Source organism: Opisthocomus hoazin, chromosome 2, assembly GCF_030867145.1.
Source record: "Opisthocomus hoazin isolate bOpiHoa1 chromosome 2, bOpiHoa1.hap1, whole genome shotgun sequence".
In the NCBI taxonomy this organism is placed as follows: Eukaryota; Metazoa; Chordata; class Aves; order Opisthocomiformes; family Opisthocomidae; genus Opisthocomus; species Opisthocomus hoazin.
In genome coordinates, this window is record NC_134415.1 from 119,510,800 (window position 1) to 119,533,278 (window position 22,479).

The 22,479-nt window shown below is 42.8% G+C and overlaps 1 protein-coding gene across 1 annotated transcript in view; it reads left to right on the top strand.

The window, feature by feature from the left end:
- Positions 1-1,698: 1,698 nt before the first annotated feature.
- Positions 1,699-22,479, top strand: part of VSNL1 (visinin like 1) — a 95,701-nt gene continuing 74,920 nt past the window's right edge. Inside the window, exon 1 of the mRNA XM_075414875.1 lies at positions 1,699-1,809. The gene's annotated coding sequence lies outside the window, so the exon portion shown is untranslated. The remainder of the gene's footprint in view (positions 1,810-22,479) is intronic.

Genomic DNA, 22,479 nt, shown 5'->3' on the forward strand with positions numbered 1-22,479 from the left:
AACAGGTCACACAGAATTAATGTTGCACTGCGATAGTAAAAGACAAACTTAGAAAGAACTGAACAAGGGACAAAATATGAGGGAATAATGTGGTTCAAACTTACCAAGCAGACACCACAGCACTCTAACTTTCATTTTGCTAAAGATGATTATTAACGATCTGGCAGGCCGAGGAAGCAATGAGGTAGCAAAATATGAAGATGATAGAAAATAATTTAAATTAATCAACAAAAACAGGAATTTCAGAGACACTCAGCGAAGTGGATCACCTCCTGTTTGTTTGTGCTAAGTCTGAAATCAACCTAAATTTTTAGCATCTTCAGCCTGTATTTTTGCACATACAGAAAATCAAAATATCAAAATCAAAAAGTTCAAAATATGAACTGAGGAAAAGGAATGCACTGACAAATGCAAAAGCAAGTATAAAATCTTAAAATTATTGTCTTACCACACAAAAAGTAATTTGGGGTGTAAAATCAGTTATTTTTGCTCATCACAGACATAACTTGTGAATCCAATTGCCTGTGTTAGCAAACTGAAAATACTGCAGTTTCCTGTGCATTTATATGGTACCTAACACATCTGTTTGTGTCAGAATTGAATTCTTTGGCCATTTCAACAATACACTAAAAATTATTACCATCTATCACGTATTATACGATCTTCCTGTTTTCATTTTTCTCTGAAATAATGAGTAGCAGGTTAAACATGGGCATGGTTTGATTTAGGCACTCTGTTTTTATATATGTCATTATTTTGCCCTCCTGTCACCTCTTTGCTGTACCCATCCACTTTCTCTAGTGTTATGCTTAGGACATGCTAAATAGGCTCCATTTATGTACCGTAAACGGTCAGGGACAGCACTCGCCATGCATGAAAGCAAACATTTATGAACGTCTTTGCCCGAGCAGGGGCCTACCCATCAGCCATACGCCGTGCAACGTCGAGGGAAAAAGCCCCGGCCTTTGCTGCTACGTGAAGAGCAGCCACCACGGCGGCAGCGCCAGCAGCGAGGGAAGGCCAGCACCGGTTGGGTTTTACACGGAAGGGCAAGATCAGCTGGATTTCTCAGCTGGATTTCTCAGCTGGATTTCACACCCAAGGGCTGAGCGCCGCGCCAGTGAAGCCACCTCGCCTTAACTTCCACGCCGGCGTCAGAGGCTCGTGGACAAGAGCCGCAGGGAAGGCGCGGCTGGCCAGGCAAGAGGACGGCTCCTCGCGGCCGCGATGGCCATGGACGGCTCCGCGCAGGGGACACAAGCGACACCAGCCCCAGGGCAGCCTGCGCCGGGGGGTCTCGTCCCCGCGGACGAAGCAGCCGCCGACCGCAGCGCAGCCCACGGGGCAAGGCCACGGCCCCGCAAGGCGCACGACGGCTACGGACGACGGCGGGCAGCGGGCGCGCCCGGGCAGGCCAGGGGCGGTTTGCTCCGAGCCGCCGGCGGTGACACCGGGGCCAGCCCCCGCAGGGAGGGTCCTGCCCCGTCCTCCCCCCGGGCTCCCAGCCCCGCCGCTCCGCCCGCCCCGGGGCTTCCCCCGCTCCCCCTCCCTCACGCCCGCGGCGGGCGCGGCGGCCGCGCGCATGCTCGGGGCGCGGGGGCGGCGCGTGCGCGGGGCGGTGCGGGGCGGCGGTCTGCAGTGCGGGGCGGGCGGACGGGAGGGCGCGGGGCGCGGAGTGAGCTGCGGCGCGAGCGGCGGGCGGGCGCGCGCGCGCGGAGCGAGGCGCCGTCCCTCCGGCCCCAGCAACCCCGGCGGGACCCCGCGGCCCAGCGCCCTCCTCCGCACCGCGGGCAGCGCCCGGCGCCCTCTGTAAGTGCGCCCGGCGGCGGGGCGGGGGCGAGCGGAGCGGGGTGGGGGGCTCCGCGCTGGGCACCGGCGGGGGGGGGGGGCGGCTTCTCCTCCCGGGAGGGCTGCGGGCGCGGCGGGGCGGGGGGTGCTGGCGGCTCTCGGGGACCGTCCTCGGCGGGAAAGTTGGCGTGCGCGGCGGGGTCTGGGCTGCCCCGCGCGCGGGGGTCGTTGTGTCGCGGGTGGGGTGGGGCGGGGCGGGGGGGGGGAAGGTCGTGTCGTGAGCTGTTGCGAGAGGGCGAACCCCGCATCGATCCGGGTACGAACGCCGGCAGCGCCGAGAGGAGGCACCGGTCCGTCGCCCGGTGGTTTGCGCTCGGGAGCGTTGCGGTGGGAGCGGGAGTCTTCGCCGTTCTTGCTCGTTTGAAAAGAGATCGCGGAAAGGCCGTTATTTTATTTTTTTTTTTCCCATTGAGGAAAAAAACCAAACCAACCCAAAAACCCCGAACGATCCCGGGTGCGGCAGGAGCCGGCGCGGTCCTCGCAAGGTCGCGGCCCCCGCGTTGCTGCCCGCTGCCCGTCAGGGACCGGCCCAGTGCCCTCACCTGGCGCGCGGGGCGCCGGCCGGGTCGCGGCTGCGGGTGGGCGCGCTCGGTGCCGCGCTCGGGGTGCGGGGGGGGGGGGGGCTGCCGCCTCCCCATCCCCGCTGTCCCCCCGCTGTCCCCGCCGGCCAGCGCCTCCTCGCAGCCGGGCCGTCCCCTCCCTGCGCGCAGCCACCTGCAAGGGCCCCCCGCAGCCCCTCCGCATCCTCTCCCCAGCCCCCTCAGCCTTTCCTCTGCCCCACCCCCCGCAGACCCCTTCGTTGCCCCCAGCTTTGGCTGCTCCGGCCCCCGGCGCGGGGAGAAGCGCTCGGAGATCGAGGGGGACAAAGGGAGGGGGCTGATCTCACGCAGCTGCGGACCCCCCCTCCGCGCCCCTGTCGGAGGTGGGACGGGGCTCTCTGCCCCCCGAAGGCAGGGAAGGGGCAGCCGCAGCTCCCGCCCGCCCGCCCGCCGCGGAGCTGCCGCGGGGGGAACCGCGCTCACGGGGCCGGCGTCCCCCGAAGCAGCGGAGCGGGGCCGGGCGGGGGGAGCGGCGGCTTCCTACGCCACCAGGCTTTTCGGCTGACGAGGAAAGCGGGCCGGTAATAGCGGGATTAACAAACCTGCGCTTTGCATTAAAATTGGGATGTGGTTACTTGCACGCCAGAGCCGTGGCCAGTTAGCAGAAGCCCAAATGTATGAGTAAATTCCACGTTCTTGTGCAGAAGGTGCTGATGTAACGGATGTGTTAAAGAGGTACAGGTACTTCTCCCAGCAATTCTGCCGGCAAAAATGTTTTTCACAGTATTTTGTAGCGAGTGTGTCTGTGGATAGGCATTCTCTTCCTTCATATATTAGAAAGTTCAGCTCTCAGAGTTACCACCACCTCTCTGTGAAGAAGAAAAAGCTGCGTGCATTTACTAACTGGAATATGATAAGGAAGAGAATCCTTCAGAGAAAAGTGTGTGAGGAACCTCAGTATTTGTAAAATACGTATTCACCAGCACTTTCAGATAACTTGCTTACTAGTAGTTTGTTTCTGTGACAGATTTTCAAACTCATTAGTTTTCACTACTACCCTTTTTCTTGACAGAATGCCTTTTTTTTTTTTTTTTTAAGAACACAGTTCATTTAAGAACATCAGTTTACTTGAAAGGTCTTCCAGTACAGTGTTAGAACGGCACTATCCATTTCCATTTCAGGTTTGTGGACTGTGATCAGTTTTAATTAAAACTTTAATTACATTTTGCTTCTCCATTCAAGCAAAGCAGAAAGTAGTCTACGCTAATGCTGCTGTCAAGGAAAAATAAGGAAACACATTCTTTATCTTCATTGTGTATTATTTCTGCCTTTTAATTAAGGACTGAATCCTTACCCTGTTGGGCTCTAAAGGAATTTAGCCACAAACTTTTCTGACATAAAACTGCAGTATTCAAAGGGTTTTCTAGGTTGGCCTATCTTCTTGCCCCATACAAATGCATACACATACACAGAATTACACCACTGATTTTCCACTAATTTTTTGATGTGCCTCGTGTTGTGGAATGTCTAGCTATTGACAGCACATCAGCTGTGTCGTCGAGCAACATTGGCTTCAGACTGTCACAGCGTTACGTAACCTCACCACCGCAGAGCAAATGCCAGAGACGTCCCCGCCGCCGTCAGTTCCCTGCGTGCGCTCCCCTCGCCTCATAACACCACAAGAGCCATAGCTGATCTCGCACGGTAGCACCAGCCAGAAGAAAAATTGAAGAAAAATTATGCTTTGGGCAGAATGGTGAGGCAGAGTCTGAAGGTGGGGTATGATGGGGCAGGGCAGAACAGAAGGTGGCTGCCGATTCAGGACGCAGCGTTCAGGCTGGCCGTGTTGGATGGAAGCGATGCGCTGAAGCTGGCTGTGGGGCTCTTTGGATAAGGCACCGCACGTGTACCCGGGCACGACGTGCCGCTAACCACAGCACGTCCCGCTGTGCGCTGGGGACCCCAGCTTGCCTGCCTGCCAGCGTGGTCCCTCTCAAGGGCACGGGGAACGGGTTGCAGTCCTGCGCTCCCGCAGTGCCGACTCTTCCCTTTTCAGTGCGTTGGGGTGGTATAGCCCTCTTGACTTTTCTTCCTGTTTCTACTCTCAATACAGCTGCAGGCAGGATCTAAATCTAAGAATATGGGTTCCTTTTAACAAACACATGAATATGGTGAACTTTGTTATGGGAGCTCCCAAAACTGCCTTCTTTTCCAGCTGTTGTTCTGGTTCTGTTTTTCAGTTTTGGAGTTCTAATTTTATGTCTGGCTGCACTGTGCATTTCTGTGTTTTCTGTATTATATCTGTGCCTCACACTTGTGCCTTAGGTATTCAGTTCTGTAAATTTTGCGGATTCCAGTGGATTTCCAGAATTTTTTGTCCCTTGGGCACATAACGCTGGCTCATCCTCTAATTGTGAATTAAACAGCAAGGTAGACTAGCTGAAATTAGAGGTAGAAAATTTAAAACACGATAGGCAAATTTGTTTTTAAAGTACTTGGAACTGAAACACATAGCACTTACCATGAGAAACTGCGCTTCTTGTCTGTGATGTCTAACATTTTCAGCACTGGTCTTCATCCTTTTGTTTATAACGCATATTGTTTTACCAGCGTGGACTGAGGCTAAATACCCTTCATCATTAGAGTGGTCTAAAATGAAGATTTTTTCAGAATGTTTTTGATTGCCAGTGGATTCTGCACTTCCCTTTAATTTTGTCTTGCACTAATACAGAAGAGCAACCGTATGGTCTTCTTGTGTTGTTCCTCATGCCTAATTTTGACTCAGACTTCACTGTAATGAACCTAGACCATTTAATCTGTCCCTATTTTCTTGTGGGTGCACCTTACCTGCATTTGCATACCTTTTGCCATTCTGTACATCCTTTGCCTTATTCTATATTTATTTGGAGTGTAATTTTGTTTCTTCTCCGATCTTTGTGTGCCTTAATTGCATCTTTGGATCGCTTTTCTCTTTACCAATTATCTTCTTCACTGTTTATTTCCTCTGATCCTTGGGAGAGATCACGACTCACTCTAGCTTCTCTGTGTGGCATTGCTGAAAGCAGGGAAGGCTGTGATCATATGCAGTGCTGTAAAATGTCAGGATCCAGATGGGCTCCCATCGCAGGGAGGCGCCTTCTTACCTCAGCTCCAACTCTTGGCTTTTTTCATAGAAAGAGAGAATCTTATCTTTTGAATTTTATACTGTTGCTCTGAGAGTAATAGCTATAATCTTTTTCAAAGATAATAAAACAGATGATAAAAAGGATACTTATTTGTAGAATACAAAATCTCCAGGTAGTGCTTCAAATCCACGTTGCTTTTTAAGTTATGATTTAAGTTACCAAGAATATATATAAATTTTTTTCAGTTTGTGTTTTAAGCTTTATGTGGACGTTAGCCACAGGGTCTCTGCTTTCAGGAACTTTTCCACATTTAGATATGAATATGACCCAAAGGACAATGATACACATGTAGGAAATTAAGGCGGATTATTAGACATGGTGTCATAGCTGAGAGTTGTAAAAAGTGAGAAGTTTCAAGGAGGCAGTTGAAGGAGAAGGAAAAGACAGAAATCGCTTGATACTCAGTTTCACTCGTGTGGAGAAAAATAAACTGTTTTTCTTTGTGATTGTTCCCATGAGGAGGGTAAGGAGCAGAATGTGTTTTGTAAAATAACTTGTAAAACCACAGTTAATTGAAATAAACAGTGTTCGTTGGGAGTGAGATAACAAAATGCATCTTTTGTTGACCTAAACATGGTGTATTCTGAAACCCTGATATCAAGAACAAAGGAAAAAGTATTACAGATCTTATTGAAGATTTTCTGCCTGGAACAAACCCCATTAAGTCACATTTTCAATCCCAGATTACAAATTTAACAGAACATATTATAGCATCCCCAGTTTCACTGTTTTGAAAGAGCAAGAGTTTGATACTTTCTTGAGTTTGTCAACAGTTTAGGATTTTTGAAGTCATAGGAAACGATAATTTGAGATAATCAAGTGGCTCTTTTAAGATAATTATAATAAAATAATTTCCTGCTAGAAAGATGAAGAATTTTAAAATTTTATTCCTTATTATCACAACTATACAACTGTGTATTTTACTGAATACCAGAAAGAATTACTGTACCTGTTACTTGTTCACTAGCAGATGTTCTCAAAGTTCGTTGACGAAAAGACCTAAAAACTGAGATCCATAATGGGAAGACTTATGTGTGTTGTATTAACTATTTTGTTTGTTTGTTTTGTTTTGGTTTTGTTTTGGTCCTACTGAGGTATTTTCATACCATAGTAAGGCATAAGAAAATAGTGGAATTTTTTTTAACTCCCAATGAGTTGAATCAACGGGTATAATAACAACCAATGGGATTACCTTGGTTGGTCAAACTTCGATGAAGAATATACTGTCAGCACTGTACAAGTCCAAATGTGTACGCAGGAAGAAAACAAGCTGTGATGGCAATTTACAGAGCTTTTAGACTAATAAATATAAGGCTTTAAACCTTTTGATGAAAATTACTTTAATTAGCTTTATCTTGTAGCTAAATAGGAAGTTGCGTTCGAGAGATGAAAGCTTTCAGATTCATAAATGTTTAACTCTACATGGGATAATAATGAGAATTTTAACTAAGTGTCTAGCAGAGTCCACAACGTTTGACTCAGTGATACCTCTATCTAGTCTCTGTTCATGAACCACATACAGATTTTTGGAAAAAAACAGTCTTGATTTAAAGACTACAGATAATGGAAAATTTATTACAGTTGTCCCCAAGCTTTTCTAATAGTTAATTATCCTTAGTGTTAAAACACTCACCATGTGTCTTGGTTCTGGACTTCATTACCAGTTCTGGAGCCAATCAGTCCCTGAAGTAGTTCAAAGAATATTAATCTTAAATAGGTCAGCTGTTGAGCCAGGGTTGTGTAAAGTATCTGTGACTTGATTTTAGTATCTGAAAATAGTTTCACAAAGGTAGTATGTTACTGGAAATGATTTTTTTAATAAAAGATTAGTGTTCCACTTAGTGGAAAACATTTTTACACAAAAGTAGATATTAAATAATTCTCAATAAGATGGAATTGAATGGCAGCGAGGAGAGCTGAGCATTATCCTTTCTGGGGACTGCATTTGTGAATATCTATGTATTTAATTAGACTTTGTTCAGAATGGAGTCCTCTAAAATTAGAACATCTTGTTTATAAAAGCTCTTAGAATACAGCATATTTCTGCATACTCTTATCTGGTATGTTTAGGAATATAAAGTAACTGCAGACTGTTAGAGAATGAAATTTGGAATATTAGTAGTTTGAATTATAGAAGTTGATACATAGGAAAAAAAGTGATTTTGAAAAGTTAGTAAAAATTAACATTTTTAGAAGGCCTTAGCACTGAAAATAAAGTCAGCTTACATAATGGATAACACTGCAAAAATTTATTTGTCTAAGTATTGCTAATATCCAGCACATATCCAGTCAATATCGCTATAGTCGATGTTCTTTCATTACAACAGAACTTTTTTAAAGCAGTCATTTTTCATTTTAAACTTTTTTTTTTTTCAAAGGATACAAATGAGTACTGACATTCAGGAATGGTCTTGAAATATCTGTCTTGAATTGTGTAAAAGGGTTTCGGTTTGAATATATGATAGCCTGAAAAGGAATTTTAGTTTGATATGTAAAACATCGGATCAAGCTGATGAATTTTGCAAACTAGACCAATTTATGTGAAGGGGCTGCATCTTCAAATGCCCTCTGACAAAGTTTGACCCGTATTTTTCACCTGGGTTTTTGTTTTTGCATCCGAGTTGGATATGTTAGTACCCTTGGATCTGATCACATCAACTACATTCTAAGGTCAAAGGATGCTCTGCTACGTACTCCAGTGGGCTTGGAATCTGGTCCTTGGCATCCATGCTGAATGAGAAAATTTAGAAGATTAGCATGCTTATTGGCCTTGAAATCAGAATGTTAGATGTTTTACCTTGCTAAAACTTTTTATATCATGCATCCTTAATGAGGAGAGTTTTTCCCATGTAAGTACGTAAAGTATGCTGGCCTTCGTCTGTCAATGAATTTCTAGTGATAGAACTCTATTACTGAAATGCCAGAGTGTTTAAGAAGAGTAGCTACTAAGGTTCCATTTTCCTCCTCAGATATGGTAAGTAGATCATGAAGTAGCCTTTATCATTCGTCATTAAAGAGTTTCGTTTACAAAAGGTGTTTCATGCTATGGTACACATTGGACTCTTGCTGTGGTACAGACTGGGCGAGTGCTGAGCTGTTTAGTTGAATGGCTGTTTTTTATTTGTTTTAATTCTTGTCTGGGGAAATAGGAGGGTTTGAAGGTTTATGCTTCTTTGCATTTTTCTCAAGTGCCTGCGACAGAGGTGTGACTGAAACACAGATCAATAAGTAATATTAGTTTCTACACGGTTTAAGAAGTGAACATTACTCATCTGGGCTTCCCCCTCTGTTATATGAGAATGTATATGAGAATCCTGAACTGTCAGCAGGTGCTAACTCTGCCTCTTGTTTTACCTCATCCTTCAGCTTTTAGTGATCCCTTTTTTCCCCTCCCTCTCTGGCTCTGCTTCCTCTCTTCTCTGATTCTGCTCCAACAGTCTCCTGTTGCCTAAGAGTCTTTCTCTCTTTGACGATACCTGGCTGTGCATGTTTCACTGTAGTTGATGCTTTCTTCATCTTGCATTTTAACTGTGGATTTGTGTTTGTTTTTTAAACTGTGAGCTTTATAAGACAAGGATCTGACCTTTGTATGTGTTCTAGGAAGTGCAGCTGTATGTATATTTACAGTGCTATAAACATAAATATTTTTATTAAAATTTTAACAACATACAGGAGATACCGTAACAACAACCTGTGCAGAAAGACAAGATGTGTGTTCAGGGATTTGGTGGAGTGACTTTGAACCAATCCATGTCTGATAGCAGCAACCGAGTCCATCTCCCACAAAGCTAATTAGAGTGCATTTATTCTGCAGTCACTAGATTGTGAATGAAGGGTGCTGACATACTCAAACTAGCCCTAAACCGAATATATGATATACCTGCAGCAAGCCAGACACAGCAGTACGCCGCTTAGCATGGCTTATGTGCTCAGATGTCCATCTTGCCCTTGAGCAGGTTACGCAGCCGCGTTCTGCTTTGCCTGGCGGGGCTGTTCATGCGGCAAAGCCAGGGAGTTAGGAGCTGGCTCAGGCACACACTCTGCTCCAGCTGCAGGGGCTGCAGTGTAGATACGCCCCAGAACACGTTCTAAACAGCTGGGTTTGTATCCAAGTGTCTCTAGACCGCTATTTTTGGAGAAGTCTCCAAGAAGTTACAGCACAATGTGAACAGATGTTGAATACAGCTGTGCGCTTTCTGTGTGCCTGTAGGCTTTGTCTATTGAATCACTCTCTGCAGTGCCCCAACTCCCGTGTTTTAGTGCAAGGCCCCAGATGTAGACTCCTGGTAAATCTGCACATTAGCAACAGGGCCTATGTGTTTCGTTTCTTTTTTTTTTTTTTTTTCCCCTGGCTTGTGTAATGTCGGGGTAGGAAGATGTGACATAGGAGACTGAAAACTTTATAATAATTTAGCATAACATATTCTGCAGCTTTTATTTCTGCATACTGTTACCAACGGTCCTCCTATCAGTCTGTACATTTCACTTAATGCTGTAACATCTATGTTGTCAGTTAGCTTAACAAAATGTATTAATGCAAGTTCTTCAAACACAAAGCAGTTTGCTTTCTTTAGACAAGAACGAAGTAGAGAACTGTTTGCTAATTAATTGCTATTACTTGTGAGATACATCACTTTAGAACCTCCTTCAAATATTTCACTGAATGAAGACTTTTTCATAATATGCCATTGTAAATAAAAAAACAATTTAACAAGGTTCTGAATTGTTACGTGAGAAATCCACGGTAAATATAAAATAATGAAGTAATTTGTATTTAAGCATCAGACACTTCTGTCATTGCTTTGTATTGCTTTTTTTTAATGTTGGTGAAACACAGATAGTCAATTTAAAATAAATTTTTAAAAATCCTGCAATGTCATCTGCTTCAAATATGTGAAAATAACTATGTCTAACTGTGGCTTAAGTTTTAGTGGGTGTCTTATATCCCATAGTCATCTGAGGAGGAAGCAGATATTTTGAAAATTCCACTTTCTTCCATATAAATTGCAAGGTATTGCAATATGTGAGTCATTTCAGCTGTATGTGCCTCCCTGTTGCCAATAGGAGTGTATTAGTGATGACCAATAACGATATATCAATGTCAGCTCATCTCCAGATAAAAAAAAGAGTTCATGAAACGTTCAAGGTTGTTCTGGGATTATATGTAACAGAGATATCTGGAGATTGTAATTCTCGGTGTTGCCCAGTAAACCCAACCGTTTACTGTTGTCAGCATTGATATACTCAGAAGGGCTTCAACATCCAAAGCTGTGTGAGACAACTAACATATTCCCTGTTTCTGCAACTCTGCATTTTGTCACTCAGTAATTTAGAAGATTCCTGATTCTAGTAAGACCTGCAAAGCAACTAATAGCCATTTCAGTCTTGTACTTTTGTTTTCTGTTGAAAATACCTCCAAGAAGTCTGCAGAAATTAGCAGGTTTTCGTTTGTTCTGAATGATCAAAGTTAGTGGTATCACTCTGGACACTTGAGTAACGAGGTACTCTTTTACAAATATTGAATCTAGGAGAATGAAGAAAAAAAAAAAAGTGATTGAATTCGCACAAGTTACAGGGGCAAAGTCACTGCGTGTCAGCTGTGCTATGGTGATTGGCCGTGGTGCAAAACTTCAAATTACAGTAGAAGAGACTTAGATGTGGTTGTACAGTGAAAGGAAAGGTATGCCATCAGTGGGCAGTGGCGTTAGCAGGGCTGTTGACAAGCACAGACATCAGGAAATATTTAGGAGCAAATGGAAGGATGACTTCATGGTGCTTCATTATTAAAAATTCCCATAAAGTTGAATCTGAACTGGAAATTTCTTTTCTGAATTGAGCGCGCTCTGAAGTAGCTGGACCAAAGTCTACCACCATACAAATATCAGGACTCATTCTGTGAGCTGATCTGTCAGATTCCTGCTGGAAAAATTTGATCGGGGAATGGATTTGAATAGTGCTAAGTACATCCTGAACCACCACAGCACTTCTGCAGGTGATTATATTTAAATACATGGGAAAATCTGTTGGTTTGAACACATAGAGTTGACTAGAAATGTAGGTGTAAGTGTTCAGCAAGCTCATAGCCTAAAGGAGATGAGACTCAGGGAAAGGGAGAAGGTGTGACCATGAATCATGTCAAAGATGTAGGCGGGATCAAATCTGTGAGGATTTCGGTGCTAGGGAGAAGACATTTTAAATGAGTCGAAAAGGAAGGGGGAAGTGAGGAAAAGGAGTAGGATCTCATTTGAAGACAGCAGGACGTAAACTTATCATCTAAGAAAGGCTGAGAGACAGAGGAATGGAGAATGTCTCACAAAAGAGGTGATTAATTATAAATGGAAAATTGCCAACAGTTTCACCACTTTTCACCATTTACAGGTGTTGTGAGAAAACTTTGCTGAGAAAAATTGAGTTGCCAGGAAAAACTGGATTTAGTTACGAATCCAGCTGGTATTTGCCACTTTTCTCTGAGCTGCTTCATATGTGATGGTACACAAGCTGTATCAGAACTGTTCTAGGGCAAAAGCACTTGCTGAGTTAGGTGCTTGGAGGAAGCCTTCCTGAGGTGCCAATAGCTAGCTAGCTGAGCTGTGGTAACTTTGTTTGTATGTATGTAGTGAGATGGGCAATAGATGTAGCTGTTGGGGAAGAAGGTGGTGAATTGAGATGGTTTTAAGTCACATACAGGTAACTCCTAAAAATGACGAGAGGAACACCCCCAGTGCAGCCTCCCTCTGGCAGTGAGTTCTGTGTGGGTGCAGGGAAATTTGCTCGTCTAGAGGCATTTGGGACATGAAACTTCAGTGAGGAGAAGGATTGAAAAGTAAAATGTGATGTATTTGCATAAGAGTTTTATGTTCTTTTATCATATGATTCATTGATCTTATGACTGAACTGCTACTTTGAAAAATCCTGCTTTTCTGCAGTAAAAAGCTGTTAGTTTGGGGCCCTGATTTTGAAGTATTTAAATGACAAGTTGCTCATTGTTTTGCATTTGTATTTATGTGCCATGTAGTTTTTCATTGCTGATGTCAATTTTGAATGGGATGTGACACCTACATTATTGGCAAATTTATAGAATCTGACATGATTTCATTCACATCATGTTACATGATGAAGCAGGAGGCAGAAACGTGACTTTTCCAAGACCTTTTAGAAAATTGTTGAAAAGCAGAGGATGGAATCCAAGACCCTGATTCTCATAGTGAATTGTAGACCGTATTTTATCTATTTCTTGATCACAGTGCTATAGTGAAGTTACTTTCAGGGGAGGAGCTCAGTTTGCACTGCTAATTTGAAAGAGATTGGACAAAACCTCAATAACCCCATTTCTAGTTGTTACAAGTCAAGATGGAAAAATGTCTGGCATTTGTGTAAAATTTTCACTTGATAAACTACAAGCATTTCAGTTCCGTCCATCAGTAAAGACCAGTCTCTTCCTCAGAGTTCATAGAGTTCAGGTATCGTTCTCACATTAATAATTGTTTTCTGCATCTGGCAGTGAGACTTGTAATACAAGATCTGCTGGTGGGATGACCACATATGGGGTTTGAAAAGAATGAGGATGCAGACCTAGAAACCTGGATGAAAGCAATGCCCCACTGGACTTCTGGCGTGACACTGGTCTGTCCCGAGTGAAACGCGACGTCTGATTACCCCAGCACCAGGTGATCGATGTTCCTGGCAGTGGGAGGATGAGTGGTGGCACCAGCTTGGGCTAAGCCCTCTATCCAGCCCAACCCAGCCTCTCCTGGCTGGGTTGATATGGTCACTGAATCACGTGCCTCTGCTGGAAAGGGAAGCTTTCCCTGTTGCCTCGCTTCCCTGTTACCACCTATTCCTTTGTGGTCTAGCTCACCAAAATGACCTTTTTTTTTTTTTCTTTTCTGGGTGAAGGGGCATGGCCAGTTTTTTCATATCTTGCCTTGCACATGGCCGTACAAATCCTAGGGTATACACAAGACATTAGGCAAGGAGTTGTTTTCAAAAATGAGAGAGGTTTTCTTTGGAGGGTATAACCCTTTTTAGCAGCAGAACTGGATTATGTCAGATTAGAATCATGATGTAATCATCCTCCCATGGAATAATAGGACCAATACAGAGTTGTTATTGTTGTCTGCCTGTGACCTGTTCCTGAGGCTTGTCTTTCCTCTTGATTCTCTCCGGTACCTGGTATGAAGCTAAACAGTGCAGTTTAGAAATACTGGCTATCCTTATAAATTCTTATAGAAGCAAGTGCTTGTCTGTAGTTGATGAAGTAAAATTGAAATAAAAATATTAATGAACTAAAATAATAATTATTGTGTAGCTTAAATTTAAATGATTAGGCCACCACCAGTCTAATTTTGGAATATCTATTATAAAGTGGAAATAAGCAGGTATTTACGTCTCTCCCAGGTTCCTGTGCTTTTGAGATCTCAGTTGAGTGGTGTTGTGATAATAATGATCCACTTTGACTAGAGCTGATGAGGAAGTGGGCTGCCGAGCACAGACTGAGCTCTTTAAGTAGATAGTGAGGAGATGCATGTCTCTGTTATCTCTGAGTTTTAATTACATTGGATAAATTACATCACTATATTACATTTACATACAATTATTACATCAGTTTTAATTAGCAGTGTAGCCATAGTCCTTGACATATTTTTTTCTTCTTAGGGTTTTGCATAATAAAATACAGGTGTCAGCACTCCACTACACGTATGAAAATTGCTCATGTACACATGGTTGTCAAAGTATTATGAAAAAATAAGGTCTCAGATCAGTTTCTCATTTGGATTTGGAGTTACCCTATAGAAAGAAGCCAGCAACTAACCTCTTCCTAGTTGTGTGCTCTGCGGCAGACTATAAAATGCTAGAGCTCTCCTATAATTTATAGCTGAATTCCATTTTAGACAGGCTTTGTGGCTTTTCCCCTTGGACATGTGAAGCATTACCTAGAAAACAGTTGGACTGTAAATAAAATGGAGTGTGAAAGTTTCTTAGTACAGTGCAGTAAACAGACATAACCAGTTACATTCTGCTGATCTGTGGGGTTGTGCCCCAGATTTGTCACCACAGTAAAAGCTGGCAGAAATGTTCGTGCTTGTATCAGAGGGGATTGGTTATAACACTGTAAAGACTGACACCTGGTAAAAATTGTTTTTTAAAAAGTACTAGAGTAGAATCATAGAATGGTTTGGGTTGGAAGGGACCTTTAAAGGTCATCTAGTCCAGCCCCCAAAGAAGAAAAGGACAGGTATGTATTTTATGCGGAATGGTCCAGAATTTGTGTGTTCACTGATTTTCCTTTGAAAAATCTCTATTTCTTTGGCTAGCCGTGGGGGATCATTACTTCCCATTTATTATTATGGCAAAATATTTAAAAGTGGAGTCATTTGAGCACCAGTCACACTGGATATAAGCCAATTCAACTCCATCAGGGTCCATTAAGTTGTTATTAAGTGTTGTCAGCCAAGTCCATGTTATAGAAGACAAAAGATGAAAATCTGCCATGTGTAATTGTTGGTTGTACAATTTTTTTTCAGCATAGCAAGACTCTGGAGCTTGTACAGCAAACTTTTCAACTTAGGTGTGTATTTTCAAAGTAGAACTCCACAGTCTGCTTGTTTTTCAGCAGAAGAGCTTGCCAGTTTTAGTCTGTTCCTGTAGCTTCAGACCGTTCAATGGCACTTTTTATCACTCTAAATGAAAAATTTAAAGGTATGGTTTAGCTGTAGCGGGACTTTGGTTAGGCTGGCACAGCCCTATATCCCGTGACTAGCTGAAGGGGCTCAGTCACTTTGCTCATTTTTCTTCCTGAGGCACTTTTGACAGCACATACCCTAATGTGTCACTGCAGTTTTGCTTTTTCCCAGGGGGACAGATGAACAAGCAGGGAGGAAGCAGTGCTCGCCCTGCCTCTCCTCCTGGGCAGCGTGTGTCACTTAGGAGACAGGGCAGCTCCCTGCGCTCTGCCATTCCTGCAAGGATTTCTCCAAAGCTTCCTTCCACTCAGCCAAAATAAAAGCAGGCCTCAAGCAGTGGAAAGGCAGAATACGGCTGATGGGAAGCAGCAAGAAGCCTTTTCTGTGGTGAGCAGATGAAGTGGCTGTTCAAAAAGGAGATTATGATAGGAATATATGCACTGGCATGAAGCTTACTTAACCTGTCCAAATTTTTTCTCTCAAGTTTATCAGATGGTTTCTTCTTGTTTTGTGTCGGGTAATAATGTCCTGTGCATCTGCATTGTATATGTATTAGCTAATGTCTAGACTGCTTTGGAGTGAAATAAATGCTTCCTTGGTTGGGGAATGGATGGTGTGGAGTAAAGCACAGAGGATGCTGCTGGGGTCCTGCTTCTGCGTCTGGTGTGGGCACAGCCTGCTGGCACAAAGCCTCTGCTGCGGGCGGGCTGGGGAGAGCCGGCCCGGGGACGTGCCTGGAGCAGGGGCACCCCGGCCCTCCGTACACAGCTCGCCTTGGCACCCACCGGTTTAACCACAGCTGGCACCTACCACGGAGACACTCGAAGTGAACAAAGACCTGAAGACACCAGGGACAGCTTGAATGATAACCTGGTTTTCCTAAGAAGTAAACATCCCGCGTCAGTTAAGCCCAGGTCGGAAGTTTAACCTCCCATTTCCCCAAGGTCTCTGTGAAGCTTTGAGAAAAGAGTTTCTTACTCAGCTGTTTCACACATAGACTAAGGATATTGTGCCATTACCTCCGCTCTGTCAGTTGGCTCCAGAAAAGCCTAAATTTTCCATTTTTCTCTACAGTATTCATGAGGAAATTTGCAAAGCTACCTTCTACCTCTACACAGTACCTCTATACAGTATAGTATGGAGTATATTGTTTGTAAAGTATTCAGCATCAGTGCGCTTAGCATGTGTGGGATCTGTGGATCTGTGGGGAACCTTTTAAAATAGATTTCATTTTAATTTAATTTAAATATTTTTTAAAAGATTCTACAGTTCACTGCAGATTGTTTAAAAGTTTTGATTATTTTTATGCTGTTATTGTCCTTCCCATGCACTTCTGATAAAATTCCATAGTAGAATCAATTCTACTATTGTTTAGCCATTACAATCAATAATAAATAATATAAAAAAGATTTCTGTAGGTGTCTAGGTCCATGGATCTTATATCTTTGATGTAAAATGAGGGATCATGTTTAAGGAGCGAGGTGAATAGGAAAGGGGAGCTCTCCAGTTCCTGATGTTCTTTGGGAAAAGCTATTCTGAAATAGTTCTATGTATAGATACTTTTACTGTAGAGAATTGTTATTCTCTGGAAACATAACTATGTTAATAAGATGCTTTTCTGAAGAATAAGAAAGGGATGAGAGTGTTATTATCTTGAATTTCTCAGGAGTACCTTTTGTAGTTCATATCCACTACTGATTTTAGTCTGAACTGGTACTCAGGTATAGGCATGTCCGTTGTGATTGAATCATTAGAAGAGTTTGGAAGAATTGCATGAACTTGAAAGATTGCAGTTATCAAGGCGGTAAAAGCGACTGTCTATGTGGAAGAATAGAAAGCTAAGCCCGAGACTGAAACCACAGCTCCATAAATGGACTTGCTGCACATCGTGTTCCTACCCGCAAAATCCAGCAGGTAATTACCTGGTTTAATCAGGCACAAAAGAAGGGCTGTCTCAGGGAGAAATTACCTCATCCTGAAGTTGGAACTAGGACAAAGCTTCCTGGTCCTGAGAAAGGTGTATTTACCTTTCTCAGGGTTTCCATGCTGTGACAGCCCGCTCATGAGGCAGTTGGTGGTTAACATCTCCATTTTGTCTCAGTGATGCAACCAGCCTCAATTCTTTTTCCAAAAGCTTGATGTTGTCTGAAATGCGACCGTGTGACCCGTGGAGCTTGCTGCTTGGCTAAGTGAAACTTGAAGGACAGCCTACGCAGTTTCCAGGGTGTAGGAAACGTTAGGAAATACTGACAAAGCCAGTGTGATGAAATAAACAGTATTCTCTGGCTGCTCTTTGTCTAACTTTGAAAACATTACTTTTTATGGCCACAGATTTTCCAGTGGGAAACACTGAATGCAATTCAGGATCAGCTTTGTCTAGACTTCCCCCTGGTCCTCCAAGAAGCTACTTGGGTCCTTGTTCATTGTAACAGTGCTAGAATTAAATTCTGTGTTCTGACAGAAAATCACACCCTGGTTTTGTGACTAAGGCTGTTAACACTAGTGCTACATTAGAGATCCACGTCAGCAATTTTTGATTGTTATCAATCTAATACCGTAACTCAGGTATAGCATTTAATGTGGTGCATTTAATGGTATTTAGTTAACTAAAAAGTGCTCTGTCATAGCATACCACAGATATCTAGGTGGTGGATGTAGTTTTGCTATTTATATCATAGTGTTCTACCAATATTAATAACACTGCACTTCAGAGTGAGCTATAGCCATAAACCTGTAAAATAACTCTCAACAGTTCATCTTGATAGTCTGTTGAAATTGGACTGCTCTGACTATACCCCCTTCAGGCTGACTGCCAATCTCATATTTTATCCTAAAATTCCATGAGGAGACACTCAAAATAAACACTATGCTAGCAACAGCTTGTATTGTCTTTAAGGCAGTAGCTAACATCTGTTTCACTTTAGTCTCTCTGTGGCTTTTTTCATTTGAAAATGAGTGAAGTTTGACCTTTTGGATACATTTTGCTCTTATATATTTCCCCTGTTCACTACAGTGGGAACTGAATGGATGTCGCCGAGAAGAGAATGGTTATGTCGTAGATGCTAACCTGTTATGACTAAATTATCCGTGTTAGTCTCGTGTTGCCCAGCATCGGCCACTTTATATAGTGTGTACCTCCTCACTGGCTTGCTTTCTGGGTAGAAAAATACAGCTGTTAGGTTTGTGTTTGAGTTTGCTTAGGACAGGGAAAAAAAAGGCAACCTGGAAATTACAGGATTATTCTAGGCACCATTTCAGAGATTTTCAGCTTTTTGTTCTGCAAATGCTTTTTCTTTGCTACTACTTTTGAAAATAAGCTGATCTTGTAATTCACTATTAAAGCCTAAAGGTGAATGTGATCAAAATATCTGATCACCAAGGTCAGTATACCCTTGAACCAGAGAGGTTTGCTAATTTTAAACTTCAGTGTTTTCCAGAAAGTATTGTGTTTTGCAAGAATAGAAGAGGTAGAATGTAGGATTGGGACAATATGAATGCGCACACATCGCTGCCAATGAAAGCAAAGCTTGCAGGTCTAATTTTAGGCTTTTCAGCCTTGGTATTGTTCCTTACAGCACAGTTATTTTCCATATGATACAAAGCAGTCCTTTTTTCAAGTTTTATAAACTGCTTTAGAGAGCAAAAGCAAGGGCAAAGTGAGTATATGTCATGGATGAAAGCAAATCAAAGAAGCTTAAGTAAGGTTGAGATTAACAACGATTGCATGTCATTTCTATATTCAGAGGACAATTCTTTAAGAAAATCAAGAATCTAGAGAAACATATGATGAGACCTGGAAGTAAAGAGTTATACGGTGTCTGACCTGGGGCCATTGGATGTGAATGGATTTGCTTCAACCCGTTTAATTAATTTACACTGTGCTTAGATGCCTAGTAACTTAGTCCTCTTAAAAAGTCAAAATGACCTGTGCTGTTTGGAGAAGTAGGACTTAGAGGATATCTTCCTGAGTGCTTGAAAGTAAGCATTGTAGATGCAGTGGGGATGTTACAACTAATTCTTTACGCAACACCAGATAGATAGATAGATGCTGTTTTCTAAAGTTACCTTTTACTGATATATTCATAAAAAGTGAGATTGTAGAATTATAGAAATATAATACTGTAGAAATACTTGTGTTCTTTGCTATATATGAATTTCCAAGGACTGGAGGCAGTTGGTACCAAGCCATTTCCCTTGGAAATGTCAGCAAGTCAATGGTACTAACATGTCAAAACTATTAAAAATACTTTTGAAAATAATTAACATAGTCCCCATTTTTCATCCATGAGAAGCTTGTTGACTGAATGAATGTATGACAATGGCCATACAAGGGCCAGAGAAATCAGAGAACATAAAGCTGTATGGTTTTTATTTGTAAATCTGGACCCCAAAAAAGAGCTGCTTGAAACAGGTTGGTAACTGGCTGTACTGGCAGAAAGACAATTTCTTGGGAGGAGTCTGTGAAGGGGCTGCTGTAACGTTGAGCTGGTATTTTATCCCACAAGTTCAGCCAAGATCCACTGCCTCCTCACTGGACTTCACCAGTCAGACAGTGCCTAGATTGCTAGTACCTAGTGCCTAGAGTCATGAGGATTGAAGCACATTTTGGCTGTTGGCTCTGCAGTTGTCCCCAAACTGGGAGAATCGGCTCAGTCTGACCTTAAGGGCTGGAATTTTGTTTTCATGGCATTCTAGCTGTCTAGAAGTTAAAAGTTTAGTCTAAACTAATTGTGTGGGCTGTCTCGTTAGTCAGACAAGAGTAGGCATCTCCAGAAAGCAATTAATCCCACTTATCTTGTATATACACTTTTAGCATGGGATAAATTGGGTGCCTGTTTCTCACCATTGCACATTGGAGCCTTGATGACTAGTTTAGATTGGATATTCCACTTCTAATGGCTACCACCCAGGTAGAAATAATCTGGATTAATCAAGCTCTCTGCTACTGACTGTATAATAGCTTTCCTGTTATTGTTTTGTGCATGAGTTGTGGATGCTGTGCTAGAGAAGTGTCTGCTCTTGGTTTTCTTTGCAATAATTTCAAATAGTTTGACAGTAATAGTACAGTTGCTCAGCTTTCTGTTGTCCCTGGTCATATGAAAGTTTTAAAAATTGTGACTGATTTTTGTTACTTACTGTCATCATTAATAATAAAAACACATTTTCATTCAGTTTCTTGAGGGAACAGATAAAGTTACAAACTGGCAGTTTGATGTCCTGGATTCTGGCCAAGTTCTCGGAGTCGTAAATCAACCTAGTTCCTTTCAAGTTAAGAGAAAAATAAGGTATCTAAAAATGTTTGGAGCACCCATACTGGAATAGGGTGAAAGTATGACATCAGCAATGAATGAGCTGACTGTCAAGTAGCTTTATTTGGTGGCAGGCGCTAATTTGATGGGAATTTCAAGACGGTAATTGTTTGGTGGTTTGGGGGATCGCAGCTCCTCAGGGCTTTCCCATGGCTGTCAGATTTAAGGTTTGTGTTTTTTTCTGCTTGTTTTGGGCTTTTTTTTGGCAACAGATCTGCATGGCAAATAAAGCAGAGGAGCAAATTGATTGTTCCTCTTAATAAAAAAAGCTTTTTCCTAGATGTTCTGAAAAGGGTTTTTTTGAGAAGTGTAGCTAGTTTTGAAGAGAGAAAGTACAAATACAAGTGACATCTCTGACTCCAATGCCTTTTCCATTTCCATTTTATCCTTTTATCAGGGGCAGACTGGCAGCAGCAAGAGTCAGGTTCATTTCTGCATTTGTTCTGGGAAAAAATGAACAAACTAAACCAGTTCAAGCCTGCACCTAGAAACCTAGGCGATAAGATGGGTGGACAGTGGTGTCTGCTACAAGTGACACACAAATAGGTTCACTCAATGGTGCTTCGTTAGGGTTGAGGAGATAAGAAGGGATATAGAATAACATGTAGAAAATATAAGTAACAACCTCTCTCCCCAGTAGTTTGAATTTTCTTTCTCTCCTTGAGGATACAAAAATTAATCTCTCTTAGGGATATCAACTGTCACACTTCTTCCTCCTATCCCATTTTTTAGGGAATTAGATTCACCAAGACCCTTTAGGATCTGAAAACGTTGTGCTGCATGTCTCACTGGCCGTTATGGCTAATGGGATTTCGGGTAGTCGGAGGAGTACACATAGGTGTAAAACCCTGCATGTTTACCCACATGTGAGGGAGACACTTATATCAGTCTTTCCTTCTTCCCTGCATCTGCATCTCATGCCTGTAAATCACAGTGTTTCTCAGATGGCTGCCTTGGGTTGTTTAAGCTTTACACAACATAATTATAAGCTGCCTAATTCACTTAGCTTTATAACCTATTTTTTAACATGAAAAGCTCTCAAATATTGTGTAGTGTGCAGCATCGTTTAAACATGCTGAGGCCTGCCCCTGGTCCTTCCCGTTTGGCGGTTTCCTCTCTGTGAGATGCTGACAGCCCTGCTGGCAGCCTGGGCATCCATCCCTCTCTGCTCTTTGGGAGTGGCTGTGTTATCTTTGTGCCTGAAGATGCCAAGATTGTTTAAATGTCAGTAAGATGTTCCCCAGATTAATTTCTCTGTGGCTTAAGCAAGCCTATCTCTTTTTTTTTTTTTCCTTATGCATATACCTTGCATGCTATGAACATAGCTGCTCTCAGTGCTTTTGCTGGTGAAAAGCCAAAAAAAGGAAAACTGCAGATAAAACACCAGGGGTGATGAGAACTGGCATTGGGTACAGAATAAGAGCCAGGTAGGAAGAAGAGAGGGAAGGAAAGTGGAAGAAAGAGTCAGGACGAGCTGATACAGATTTGCTGGGAATGGCTTGGCAAGCGCACTGCCAGGGAGGGGGACAAGCCAAAGGTACAGGGAAAAGATTGGATTAAGAGGAAGAAGAGGGACAACTTGGGGCTGAGATTCACAATCAATTTACTGTTACCTAACCGTCTGACAGCAGAGCCATGGTAATACCGTGTAGACACTCTTAATGCTAAGCACATCTGCATAATAAAACCAGCTTAGCCTATATTTATTGCATGTGTACATCTATATATGTGCCGGTGTTTCTGAGGAACATTATAGACAGTAATTTCACTGAGCTGTTCAGGCACATTCTGTACCCCACTCTGTTAATGTGCACTCACAGCTTGGCACTCTCAGCTTCCTAGGATGAACATTAATGTGACATACGATTACTCATGTGCCTGGCTATTTTTATGAAGAATCAAATGCCAACCTGAA